Source organism: Oncorhynchus nerka, linkage group LG18 (genome assembly GCF_034236695.1).
Source record: "Oncorhynchus nerka isolate Pitt River linkage group LG18, Oner_Uvic_2.0, whole genome shotgun sequence".
NCBI classification, from domain to species: domain Eukaryota; kingdom Metazoa; phylum Chordata; class Actinopteri; order Salmoniformes; family Salmonidae; genus Oncorhynchus; species Oncorhynchus nerka.
Genome location: NC_088413.1, coordinates 49,581,553 through 49,594,160, shown reverse-complemented (window position 1 = coordinate 49,594,160; position 12,608 = coordinate 49,581,553). Strand labels below are relative to the sequence as shown.

Below are 12,608 nucleotides of genomic sequence, written 5' to 3'. Positions count from 1 at the left end.
ATGGCCGTCATGGAGGTGCGGTCAGTGGGAGCTGGAGAACCAGCCTCTTTGTCCTGGTTCAGCGGTGCACTGGTTGCTGTGGTGCTGGGAGACTGCGTTGGCGGATAATTTCAATGTGCCATGTGTCCATGCAAGTCATTTGTTTATTGAAAAAAAATGCTCAGGTTAAATCTACGATTATCACAAAGCATCACTGTGTGTCCCAATTTTCATATTACTTTCGCTTCCAACAACAAGCACGAGGAAACAGCGCAATAACCTCTCTTCCTGCGACGTGAATAGGCTATATTCAGTAGCCTATATTATGTTTTATTGTTACACACCAGATAGGTGCGGTAAAATGTGTTGTTTTACATTGTCAGGCATAGTAGTACAGTGTCCCTGGAGTAAATTAGGGTTAAGTGCCTTGTAAAGGGCCTATCGACCGATTTTTCACATTGTCGGGTAGCGTTTTCGAATCAGCAGCCTTTCGGTTATTGGCCCAGCGGGTTATTTTCCTGTGTCTGGTCCGGACTGCATTCTTACCTGCAGGGAACCGCACCATGGTACAAATTGAATCTGACCGAGACGACCCTTTTTGAGCGAACCACTGTGCGCTCCCGAGTGCGGACAGTGATCACACCAGCCCAAACTCATCAACAAAGGGAGAAAACGCACCAGAGTTTGGAAAACAAACGCTCCAAACCAATTCGGTGTGAAAGCCCCCTAATGTGTAGGTCTACAGTACAAATACTCACATTTATCACCATGCATCTACCTCCCCTAAGCCCTATCAAATATGTGCATTGCTCAGAGCAACATTAAGCAATTTATTGAATAGAAAAAGGCTACACATTTATAGCTGTCTTCTGTGAATGTGCCCCTAAGCCCAATATCACACACCCATCACCACACATTCTCATGTCGTCATCATATCGTCGTTGTGGTTTCCCCTCAGGTATTTTACATTACGTGATGACACTGCCACGACACGCTGTTTGGTCCAGTCTCTTTTGACCAGGGCAGGGTTCGACAAGCAAGACATGGCAAGCAGGTAAAGAAGACAGAGGTCTGTCTGCATTACAGTTTCAGTACTGTTAATATGCACCTATTAAGCATCTATAAATTATATTTAAAAACAATATTGCTTTTCTCTGCAGGTTTGCAAAGTAATACAGCCATTCTGCAGGGCAGGGGTACGGGGCAGGTGTAATCCAGGTGTTGAGGAAGCTTGAATCTCCATACTTGAATGATCTTCCAGCCAGGACTGGCTCAGTTCAGTGGTCGTGGCTCATTTGGGAATGGTGGTGCAATGAGGTTAGCGGCTCAATAAGTACAGCTGTACTTCTGTATATCCTCTCTCTCTTTCTCTCCCTCTCTTTCTGCTCCCAGTACTCCAGGCTTGGTGCGACGCTGACCCACTCTTGTTCTCTGTGTTACAATGGAGCAGTACTCCAGGCCCTCACGGTCCACCTGCGCTTACAGGGGCTTTGGAACTGCCACATAAGTTGATCAACAAACTCATTTTATAGATGGAGGAGGTGGAAGGAGAAGATGCTGCTCACAGTGATGCAGAGTGTAATTACTTTCTGTCACACCCTGATCTGTATCACCTGTCTTTGTGCACGTCTCCACCCTCCTCCAGAGGTCGGGCCATCTTCCTCGTTATCCCCAGTGTATTTATACCTGTGTTCTCTGTTTGTCTGTTTCCAGTTCGTCTTGTCAGGTCTTACCAGCGTGTTTTCCCATCTCCCTGCTTTCTCAAGTTCTGTTTCCTAGTTTCCCCGGTTCTGACCATTCTGCCTGCCCTGACCAGGAGCCCCGCCCATTGTCTGAAGTCAGCGCAGCCTGCCCCGGGACGTCTTTGTGTGGGCTCGGAAGTTGCCCCGGACCTCTCTGCCATTCCCACAGAGTACCAGGACCTCCGGGAGGTTTTCAGTAAGGCCCAGATCACTTCACTTCCTCCGCACCGACACTATGATTTCGTGATCAACCTTCTCCCAGGAACCACACCACCCCGGGGACGACTGTACTCTTTGTTGGGTCCGGAGACCAAGGCCATGGAGACCTACATCGAGGACTCCCTAGCTGCCGGGTGTATCCGTCCTTCTGCCTCCCACACTGGGGCAGTGTTCTTCTTTGTGGAGAAGAAGGACAAAACACTACGCCCATGCATTGACTACCGGGAGCTCAATGACTTCACGGTGAAGAACCGCTATCCACTACCACTCATTGCCTCGGCCTTCGAACCGCTCCAGGGGGCCACCGTTTTTTCCAAGTTGGATCTGTAGAACGCCTACCATCTGGTGCGGATACGGGAAGGGGACGAGTGGAAGACTGCCTTCAATGCGGCCATTACGAATACCTGGTCATGCCATTTGGATTCACCAATGCCCCTGCTGTGTTCCAGGCCCTGGTTAGAAACATTCTTCGCGACATGTTGAACTGGTTAATTTTCGTCTACCTCGATGACATCCTCGTTTTCTCCCACTCAGCCCAAGAACACATGCTCCACATCCGACAGGTCCTCAATCGCCTACTGGAACACCAGCTTTTTGTGAAAGCGGAGAGAAATGCTAATTCCATCGCTCCACCATCCCCTTCCTTGGTTACATCATCGCTGCAGGAATATACAGATGGATCCCAGGAAGGTGAGAGCGGTGGTGGATTGACCCCAGCCTACATCCAGAGTGCAGCTGCAATGTTTCTTGGGATTTGCCAACTTCTATCACCGCTTTATGTGGGGTTACAGCACCCTGGCTTCCCCCCCTGTCTGCACTCACCTCTCCCAAGATTCCATTCACATGGTCCCCAGCTGCTGATCGGGCGTTCCGGGACCTCAAGCACTGTTTCACCACTGCTCCCATATTGGTTCATCCTGACCCGTTCAGTCAGTTTGTAGTGGAGGCTGATGCTTCGGAATGTGAGAGTGGGGGATGTCCTGTCCCAGCGTTCTGCCCTGGACCTCAAGTTACATCCCTGTGCCTTCTTCTCCCATCACCTCAATGCCACGGAGAGGAACTACGATGTGGGGAATCGTAAGCTTCTCGCGGTGAAGATGGCGTTGGAGGAGTGGAGACACTGGTTGGAGGGGGCGGAACATCCGTTTATTGTGTGGACAGAGCACAAGAACCTGGAGTATCTCTGCACCGCCAAGCGTCTCAATTCCAGGCAAGCTAGGTGTGGGACCTGCTTTTCACCTGGTTTAACATCTCCCTCTCCTACCAACAAGGATCCAAGAATATCAAGCCAGATGCGCTGTCACGCTGCTATAGCCCCGTGGCTACCCCCTCGGACCCCGAGACCATCCTTTCCATCTCATGTCTGGCGAAGGCACTCAGCTGGGGAATAGGGAAACAGGTCCGTGAGGCGCAGTGTTCCCAACCGAACCCCGGGGGGGCCCAGATAACCGTATGTTTGTGCCTGATGCTGTCTGCCCCTCGGTCCTGGAGTGGGCCCACTCCTCCAGGCTTGCTTGCCACCCGGGCTCCCATCGGACTCTGACCTGTGCGGCAACGCTTTTGTTGGCCTACTATGGTCCTGGACATCTGATGATCATTAGCCCCTCTGCTGTTTGTCTTCTGTTGCACTGTACCCTCCGTATACATCCCACCTTTCATGTGTCTAGGATTAAACCTGTGTCTTACAGCCCTTTTGTCTCCTGTTTCCAGGCCCACCCCTCTCCCCTGTCTCATCGAAGGGCCAACCGACATACACAGTGAGGAGCCTCCTGAAGTTTCGACCGCGGGGCAGGGGATTCCAGTACCTGGTTGACTGGGGTGCTGGCATTGGAACTCAGTGATGAGGCCTGGGTCCAGGATGTCCCTAGCAGGGACCCAGCACCTCTCCTCCGGGCCATAACACTCCCAATCAACCAGGTACTGGAATCCCCTGCCCCGTGGTCGAACCTTCAGGAGGCGCCTCACCGTGTACGACAGTTGGCCGTCAATGATACTTACACAGATAGTACATCATTGGGATTTGGCTTCAGCATACAATTTTAGTTTAGAGGCTGAGAATTTGACATGCAGTACTAATGTGCAGTTAGAGAATGAGAACTTCAAACATAAGGGGATGCCTTTTTGAGGGTGCTTGAAGAAATAACTGATGCATGGAGGAGAGTTTTTGGTTCTCAACTTTTCTTTCCTCTTGTTCTAACAAACATCTTTCTTTTCTGTTTTGCATCCAGCCTCAACGAGCCAGAGTTCCCATTCTGTTTCGTCTGCACAGAGTCAAGGACGTGATGGAAAGGAATAGCGTCAGTATTGAGGAGGTCATATCTGATCTAGGTCAGTATTGACTCATGGAGTAAATACATACTATATTTATCACGTTTCAGGTAAGACCCAAATGCAGACTGTGTTGAAGTAACAATGTTTATTACAGCAACAGGGGAATGACAGGTCAAGGTCAAGGTCAAAGGTACAAAACGGCAGGCAGGCTCAGGGTTAGATCAGGCAGAGGTAGGTAATCCAGAGTAGGGGCAAAGGTACAGGACGTCCGGCAGAGTGGTCAGGCAGGAGGGCTCAGAGTCAGGACAGGCAAGGGTCAAGACCAGGAGGGTGGGAAAGAGCGACTAGGGAAAAGCAGGAGCTGAGACAAACCACTGGTTGATTTGACAAGCAAGACGAACTGGCAACAGACAAACAGAAAACACAGGTATAAGTGTAATGGGGAAGATGAACGACACCTGGAGGGGGGTGGAGACAAGCACAAGGACAGGTGAAACAGATCAGGGCGTGACAATATTCAGTGGTGCCATTATCCCTCTGTCACAATCATCATAAATACACTCAGACCAAATCACAGCGTGGAATCGCTTCAACATATTTTATTGATAGTCAAACGCATAAAAAAGAATATAGAATAAACTATATGTGAAGCTCAAACAGTGCTCACAGGCAACTACACAGAAACAAGATCCCACAAAACCCTGTGGGGAAATGGCTGCCTAAATATGATCCACAATCAGAGACAACACTAAACAGCTGCGTCTGATTGGGAACCATACCAGGCCAACAAAGAAATACACACTAGATTACCCACCCTAGTCACACCCCGACCTAACCAAAATGGAGAATAAAAGGCTCTCTATGGTCAGGGTGTGACACCCTCTAAGATTTTTGTTAACTCTAAAGATCGGCTTCTTTCTGTGTTTTTCTGTCCCCACTGCCATGTTCTGTGTACTGCACTGCCTGGAGCCCCAGGATGGTCTGCCCAATCGCTACGTTGGCCTGGAGAGGACAATCTGGCCTTGGGGGAGGCACAGACACTATCACCTGCATGCCAGGGGCCATTGCAGGGTCACGTTATGGAATTGATACTATCCCCAAATCTAGCAGAGGTGCTGTGAAGGGGCAGAGGATGCTGATATGAATACTTAGTACCTACAAACTCTGTACCACTAGGCATCGACTGAAGGAGACTCTAGGACCGACAGTCTGCCAAACACAGCAGCACACAGCCCCCTACTTACACAAAGGGACTTTGACCGAGATAAACATACAGTCATGACTGAAAATATTAGCACCCTAGATAAATTATTAGCAAAAAAGCCCTCTTCAATTGAAACCACAGGTTTTTAATGTGGTTCAAGTCTGGAGACTGAGATGGCCATTGCAAAATGGTCAATTAACCATTTCTTTGTGGATTTTGATGTGTACTTGGGGTTGTTGTTTTTTTTACCTTTATTTAACCAGGCAAGTCAGTTAAGAACACATTCTTATTTTCAATGACAGCCTGGGAACAGTGGGTTAAACTGCCTGTTCAGGGGCAGAACGACAGATTTGTACCTTGTCAGCTCGGGGGTTTGAACTCGCAACCTTCCGGTTACTAGTCCAACACTCTAACCACTAGGCTACCCTGCCGTTGTATTTCTTGAAGATCCACTAGTGGCCAAGTTTCAGCTTGCAGAGGCAACCAGGCTTTTGGCTAAAATTTCCTGGTACCGGGTTGACCTTAACAAGGGGCCCAGGACCAGTCGAAGTTAAATATCCCCATAAGATCCACCACCATATTTTACAGTAGGTATTATTTTCTGTATATGCATCCTTCGTTCCACACCAAACCTACCACTGGTGTGCCTGGCCAAAGAGCTTTATTTTCATGTCATCTAACAAATGTAAATGCTTGGAGTTTTCTAAATGGCAATGTCACTTGGATTGAAACCAGGGCCATGGTCAGGTGACATGAAAATAGAGCTCTTTGGCCTCGCACCTGTGGTGGGTTTATAATCGAAGGAAGGATGCATATGCAGAAAAAAAACATACCTAGGATTTCAAGGATCTGGAAAGATTCTATATGGAGGAATGGTCTACAGTCCCTCCCAATATGTTCTCCAATCTCATAAAAAATCTAGAAGGGCTGTGTCGTTGTCCTCGGAAGGGGAAAACAGGGGTGCTAATAATTTCGAGCCCAAATCCTTTTGAGGGATTTTTAAAAAACTTGTTAAACTAAATCTTTCTCTGAGTAATTGTATTAGTATAAAGACATATCATTTCATTTTTTTTGCATGCAATATAGCTCAGTATTTGTTTCAGGTTAATTTTATACTGTCTTTTTTGCTCATCTTTATCAAGGGTACATTGATAGTGTCACGTCTACTTCCGCTCCTCCCCTCCGGCATTCGACGTTGTCGGTTTACTAATCACCTGTCCAGGGATCCATCATTACGGCACCTGGCTTTCATCATTACGCACACCTGGCCTCCATTACCTCACTCATTACCTCCCCTTATCTGGCACTCCCTTAAGTTCCTTCCCCAGGCAGCTGTTTCTGTTGTTCATGTCTAGATGCTACTCCTGTGTTGTATCGTTATTTGTTATATTCAATTGACCACCTGTTTCTCGACACCCATCGTCGACGTTACAGAAAGCTATTTCATACATCCTTTTATTCCGTGGTCCTCCTTTTGCCATCTGTTGAACAATTAACGTAAACTCACTCACTTTTGTACATCGCCCTGGTCTGTACAATTGACCTTATTTTAGTGCCCAAAAAACACAATACTTCCAGATCAACTGTAATATCAATACCAATGTAAAGCACAATTTCTCCCCTTTCTAACAAAATCAATGACGAGACCTGCATAATTCAAGAAGACAATGAGCTCCGTCGGGTCTTTTTTTAAATGACGGGTGGGGAGCTAAACCTATTGCGTGATAGTGAGAAGGAGAGATGTTGTGTGGGGAAACAGCTTTTTTCACTCGATCTGTCCAATTTATCAGCTTATCGCCTCTAAAATGTAAATAAAACACTATAAAGAGTTTATATAATGTGTCATTACATACCTATTTGAAGGTTTGTGTCAAATTTGAATCGGGTTTTTAGGGCGGTGCTGGTGCTAAAAGTGATCTTCAGAAGTAACCAGCAGCTTTTGAGAGTCATGAAATCTTGCAGTGATGATGCAAAAAATGACTAGGTATCCCCTTTACCCTGTCCCTTTCTTGTTTTTAAACGGTGAGAGCAGTGCTACACCTGGTGGAGAGAGGCAGTAAGACATAATTAGTTGATTTATGCGCACTGTACGTTACGCCATGACACGTCACGCTTGAATAGAAACGTAGTTCACACCCCAGATGTTGATGTCAACAGTGTCGCTACAATCCCATTTGTTTTCTTTGCAGCCTCGTTTGAATGTCGCGGTTGCGCACATTTGTACGGAATGTGGTTAGCGTACCTTAGTCTGTCACGAAAAACCTAATTTCTGAATTTAACATGAGTTACTATATGTCTTCTTTTTGATAGAGAAAATAATTGAATTTAAAAAAAAAAAGTAAAGTAAAAAATTGTATGATGTATTTGTGTGTTTGTTACTGACAATGTAAATCAACATCTGCGAAATACAAGCCGAGTACTTTCTTTGAGTTAAAGTACAGGAGAGATAATTAGATGTTCCTCTTCTGACAATCCTCAGCAGTCGAACTTTCAGATATTGAATGTGACAGAACAGGAAGAACCTGCGCGGACAGGTGAGGTGAAGGCTTCCGACTCTCGAACGCAATGATCACGAACATGCCAGGGATGATTCTGGCTCAGTGGGAGTAACATTTTTGGCCAGTACCCTGTATATTTCCAAGTGTATTATTTATTCATTGTGTTATTTTTCTATTATTCCATTTTTTCTCTCTCTGCATTGTTGGGAAGGGCCCGTAAATCAGAATTGAACTCTTACAGGCTGACCACGCCGCTTGTGTCGCGTGCGCGAGCGTTGCAAAATACATTTAGAAATCGTGTAACACGGAACCCAAACCGTCTGCGCGCGTGCGCCATCGTGCATAAATCTATTTAGTCCCCCACACCAAAAGCGATCACGACAGGCAGGTTAAAATATCAAACCAACTCTGAACCAATTATATTAATTTGGGGACAGGCCGAAAAGCATTATACATTTATGGCAATTTAGCTAGTTAGCGTGCACTTGCTAGCTAATTTGTCCTATTTAGCTAGCTTGCTGTTGCTAGCTAATTCGTCCTGGGATATAAAACATTGAGTTGTTATTTTACCTGAAATGTACAAGGTCCTCTACTCAGCCAATTAATCCACATATAAAACGGTCAACCGAATTGTTTCTAGTCATCTCTCTTCCTTCCAGACTTTTTCTTCTCTTGACTTTATATTGCGATTGGCAACTTTCATAAATTAGGTGCATTACAGCCACTGACCTCGTTCGTCTTTCAGTCACCCACGTGGGTAAAACCATTGAGGAGATGGCACGTAGGTACCTGCTTCTATAAACCAATAAGGAGATGGGAGAGGCAGGACTTGCACCGCGATCTGCGCCAGAATAGAACTGATTTCTATTTTACATGCGTGAGCAGTGTGGGTGCAATAATTGAATAACATAGATTTCTAAATTTATTTTGACCTGAGCTGTGTTCGAATACCCATACTATATACTGTTAGTTCATTTTAGTAAACAAACGGTATCCTTTCAGTTGAGCGTACTAGCGCTTCGCCTGTCTGCCGGAAGTTGATGCTGTTGTAATGCAACCTCTTGCTAGCTTGTTAGCATAACAAATTAATACCAAGACTTTGGGTGTGTTGCTAAATTCAATCTGGAATGCCAAAGTGCGTTTCTCTCTCGGAGCGTTCAGAACGCACACTGGATGCTCTGGCTGAGGAGTAGGGTTGATCCAAGCGTTCTGACCTCCCAACTGCAGTCAAGCACCTAAGCTAACTTGCTAGCTACTTCCAGTCACAAATGAGAGAACACCTCACTCTGACCATTTTACTCGCCCTAGCAGAGCTGGTTAGGCAGTTTTCATGTTATCCAGAGTGTTGGTGACTGTAACTGTGCTGCTGTCAACAATTTAATTACACTTTTCTGCTGACGTTTACTGACACTGGCCACATTCAACGGCTGTTGAGCGTTAGTAAATCCATCCCTTATTCTGCGCTCTGCCTCTGGCACAGTCAGACAAGTGCTCTGAAATCGGAGTAGATAGCCAGAGCGAATTTACAAACGCACCCGAACAACTATACCACTTAGCTAAGCTATGATTGACAGGGTTAGCCATAGTAGTATGGCGCCCCTGGAGCAAATTAGGGTTAAGTGCCTTGCAGTCGGATGCCAAGCAGTTGCCATACCAAGTGGTGATGCAGCCAAACAAGATGCTCTGCAGCTGTAGAACCTTTTGAGGATCTGAGGGCCAATGCAAATATTTTCAGCCTCTTGAGGTGGAAGAGGCGTTGTCGTGCCTTCTTTACGACTGTGCTGATGTGTGTGGACCATGTTAATTCCTTAGTGATGTGGATGTAGCTCTCGACCCACTCCGCTACATCCACGTCGATGTGGATGGGGGCGTGCTCGGCCCTTCGTTTCCTGTAGTCCAGGATCACCTTTGTATTGCTGACATTGAGGGAAAGGTTGTTGTCATGGCACCACACTGCCAGGTCACTGACCTCATACCTATAGGCTGTCTCATCGTCGTCGGTGATCAGGCCTCCCACATCGTGTCGTCAGCAAACCTAATGAGGGTGTTGGAGTCATGCGTGGCCACGCAGTTGTGGGCCAAGTTTCAGGTGGCAAATTTATGGTCATTTGCATCAGTATGTAGGAGGGAGATTCCAACATGTGAGAAGAGGGCATGGGACAAAGGAGTGTGTAGTTTCAGTTTCATTTGTGGGGGGTGGCCATATAGCTGGGGATCAGAAATGTCCTGTACGAGTGAGACAGTTTGAAGTTTCCAGGGATTCATGGGCCCATGTCAGGGCTGGACCGGTCATTATAGGTAGCAGCAGACAGGTCCGGTGCTGCTGGAGGGTCCCCTAGTGCAGGGACAGGCAGGGAGTCAGAGGCACGCAGGGTCACTGGCAACAGCTCGTCAAGTAGCTCTAGCTGGTGTTGATCTGGTGGCGGTGAGGAACAGGGTCTGATCAGCAACATGTAGCGATGCTGGGGAAACCCTCTCCCCGGCTCAGGCAGCCAATGCCGACTCCAGCAGCATCGCCACACGATAGCGAGCACCAGAAATGCACCATAAACCGATGCTTGTAGCAGTTGAATTCCTATATCTGGCGGCTGGTCATGTCGCTGGGGATGGCTCCCTGAATAGGCCTCGTCTCGCCAGACTCTCAGTGCTTTCCTGAACAGACACTCTTTTGGCACATCTTTCCGTTCTAACTCTGGAATTTGCTCTTTCCCTCACAAAACATACAATTCTTTCCACGTCATTGGCACTTCTTTTATATTGAAAACCCATCACTCAGCGTGACAGGTCCCGTTATTTCTTCTAAAGCCCGTGTGCAGTCCAGTCGCAATGAAGACGATTTACCTTGTAGAAGGTTATGTTTTGTCCCTGTTAGTCGTACGGTTTACCACAAACACGGCATACATCAACATATTTTGATGGGTTTTAATCAGCTGTTTCACGGCCATCCTCACGCACTGTTGCACCTACAACACTAATCTAGTGAGTCCGCCCAAGCAAGGCATTTGATTGGTTTGACGTGTTGCGAGTCGTCACTGATTTACACCGGGTTCTTACCCCTTTTTAGCAGATTTTGTGCCATGGACTTCCCGTTTAGGAAAGCCTGGTTCTCAATGAGGCTACTGATGACCTAGCAAACTAGCTACTAGCTCTGGTCCAGCTTCAAATGACATCATTGACCCAGAGGTAGCTAGCTACATCCAGAGCCATATATTTCTAAATATATGGCTCTGCCTATACATCAATAGAACCAAAATGATAGCTAGTAAAAAGCCTTCCTATGTCAGCTGGTGAATAATTTGCTATGTTTTGTTGTATCTTTTATCTATCTTAATATAAAATTCTAATCTACTATCCATTACCTGGTTGTTAATAAACTACCACTTCCCATATATTTGGCCACATCAGATGCATACTTGGCAGGCACACTCTTTGGCCAAACATAAAAATGTATTTTCCCCAGTACAAGGCTCTGAGATGACCACTCTTGGCAGAAAGTCTCAGTCTTCAGTGACTGGAAGTGCAAGAAAAGTTTAAGACAATGTAGCTGACTGGCACAATCTGATTCTGAAATGGGACTGACTGAATGATGAAGGATCCACCATTGCAAATAAAATTGTCAATCTAGGGTTGACAATGTTTTGCAATGTCTTGCTTGACAATAAATGGAATTGGGAGGAAAGTCATGCTAATGTTAAATGGCAATCTTCCTCATCACTTTAAAAAAAATCTGTTTAACATAAAGAGATGGAAGTCACGATGGAGGATCAGGACACATCTAATTCAGAGAATGCATTTGGAAACAGTAGTGAACTACAAGAGTTGCTAAGTGTCATGGTCAAAATGGTGAATACATAATTTGTGCCATGATTGAACAGTATCAAAGACTGTGGAACAATCAGCCAAATCTTGATTAAGGATTGTTCCACCTTTCTCTCTGGCAACACTAACAATTGTAGCCTGATTCCAGATCTGTTCGTACTATTTTGCCAACTTAATGTTAATTATCACAACAACAAAAACAGATCTGAGACCAGTATACAATTGTGCTGTCAGCGTCATTACTGACCATTTTCTCTTTCCATTAGACACGTATTGAATACAAAAATTGATAAATTAGTTTAATCTGAAAAGGGGACCATCGATCTGGAGAAATTCCAATATGGAAGAGGAAGACAAACTCCTTTGTTTCAGACCTGGCCTTACATCACAGTTCGATGAGACTTTCCATCAATTTAAGATGCCTTGTGCTTTGAAAATACATGTAGGATCCAGAATACACATAATTCTGGACATTTTTTTTTTATGAATTGCTTTTTAGTTCAGGTGTAGGCTTACGTTTTTTCTGGGAAACCGATCCTTGAGGTGTTTTTATTACGAATCATCTAGTGCCTTCAGAAAGTATTCATACTTTAATCTATTTTGAATTCAGGCTGTAAAACAACAAAATGTGGAATAAGTCAAGGGGAATGAATACATTCTGAACGCACTGTATGTTCCAAGACAAGTAGGTTTTGTGAAATGTCACCATGTTTATTTCAGCTGAGGTCCCCTCCAAGCGCTACGAAGCCTACAAGCGTGACCGGACTCTGAAGCGGGCCATTCTTCAGGAACTAGCTCACACAACAACCTCTCAATGGTGCACCTCTCCTGCAGGCTGTATCAGCCGTACATAGACAACAGTGCAAGGCTACTGTT

General features: G+C 45.9%; 1 pseudogene; it reads left to right on the top strand.

Annotated features, from left to right (window-relative positions):
* Positions 1–7,699, top strand: LOC115146771 (ADP-ribosylhydrolase ARH3-like; annotated as a pseudogene).
* Positions 7,700–12,608: the final 4,909 nt, after the last annotated feature.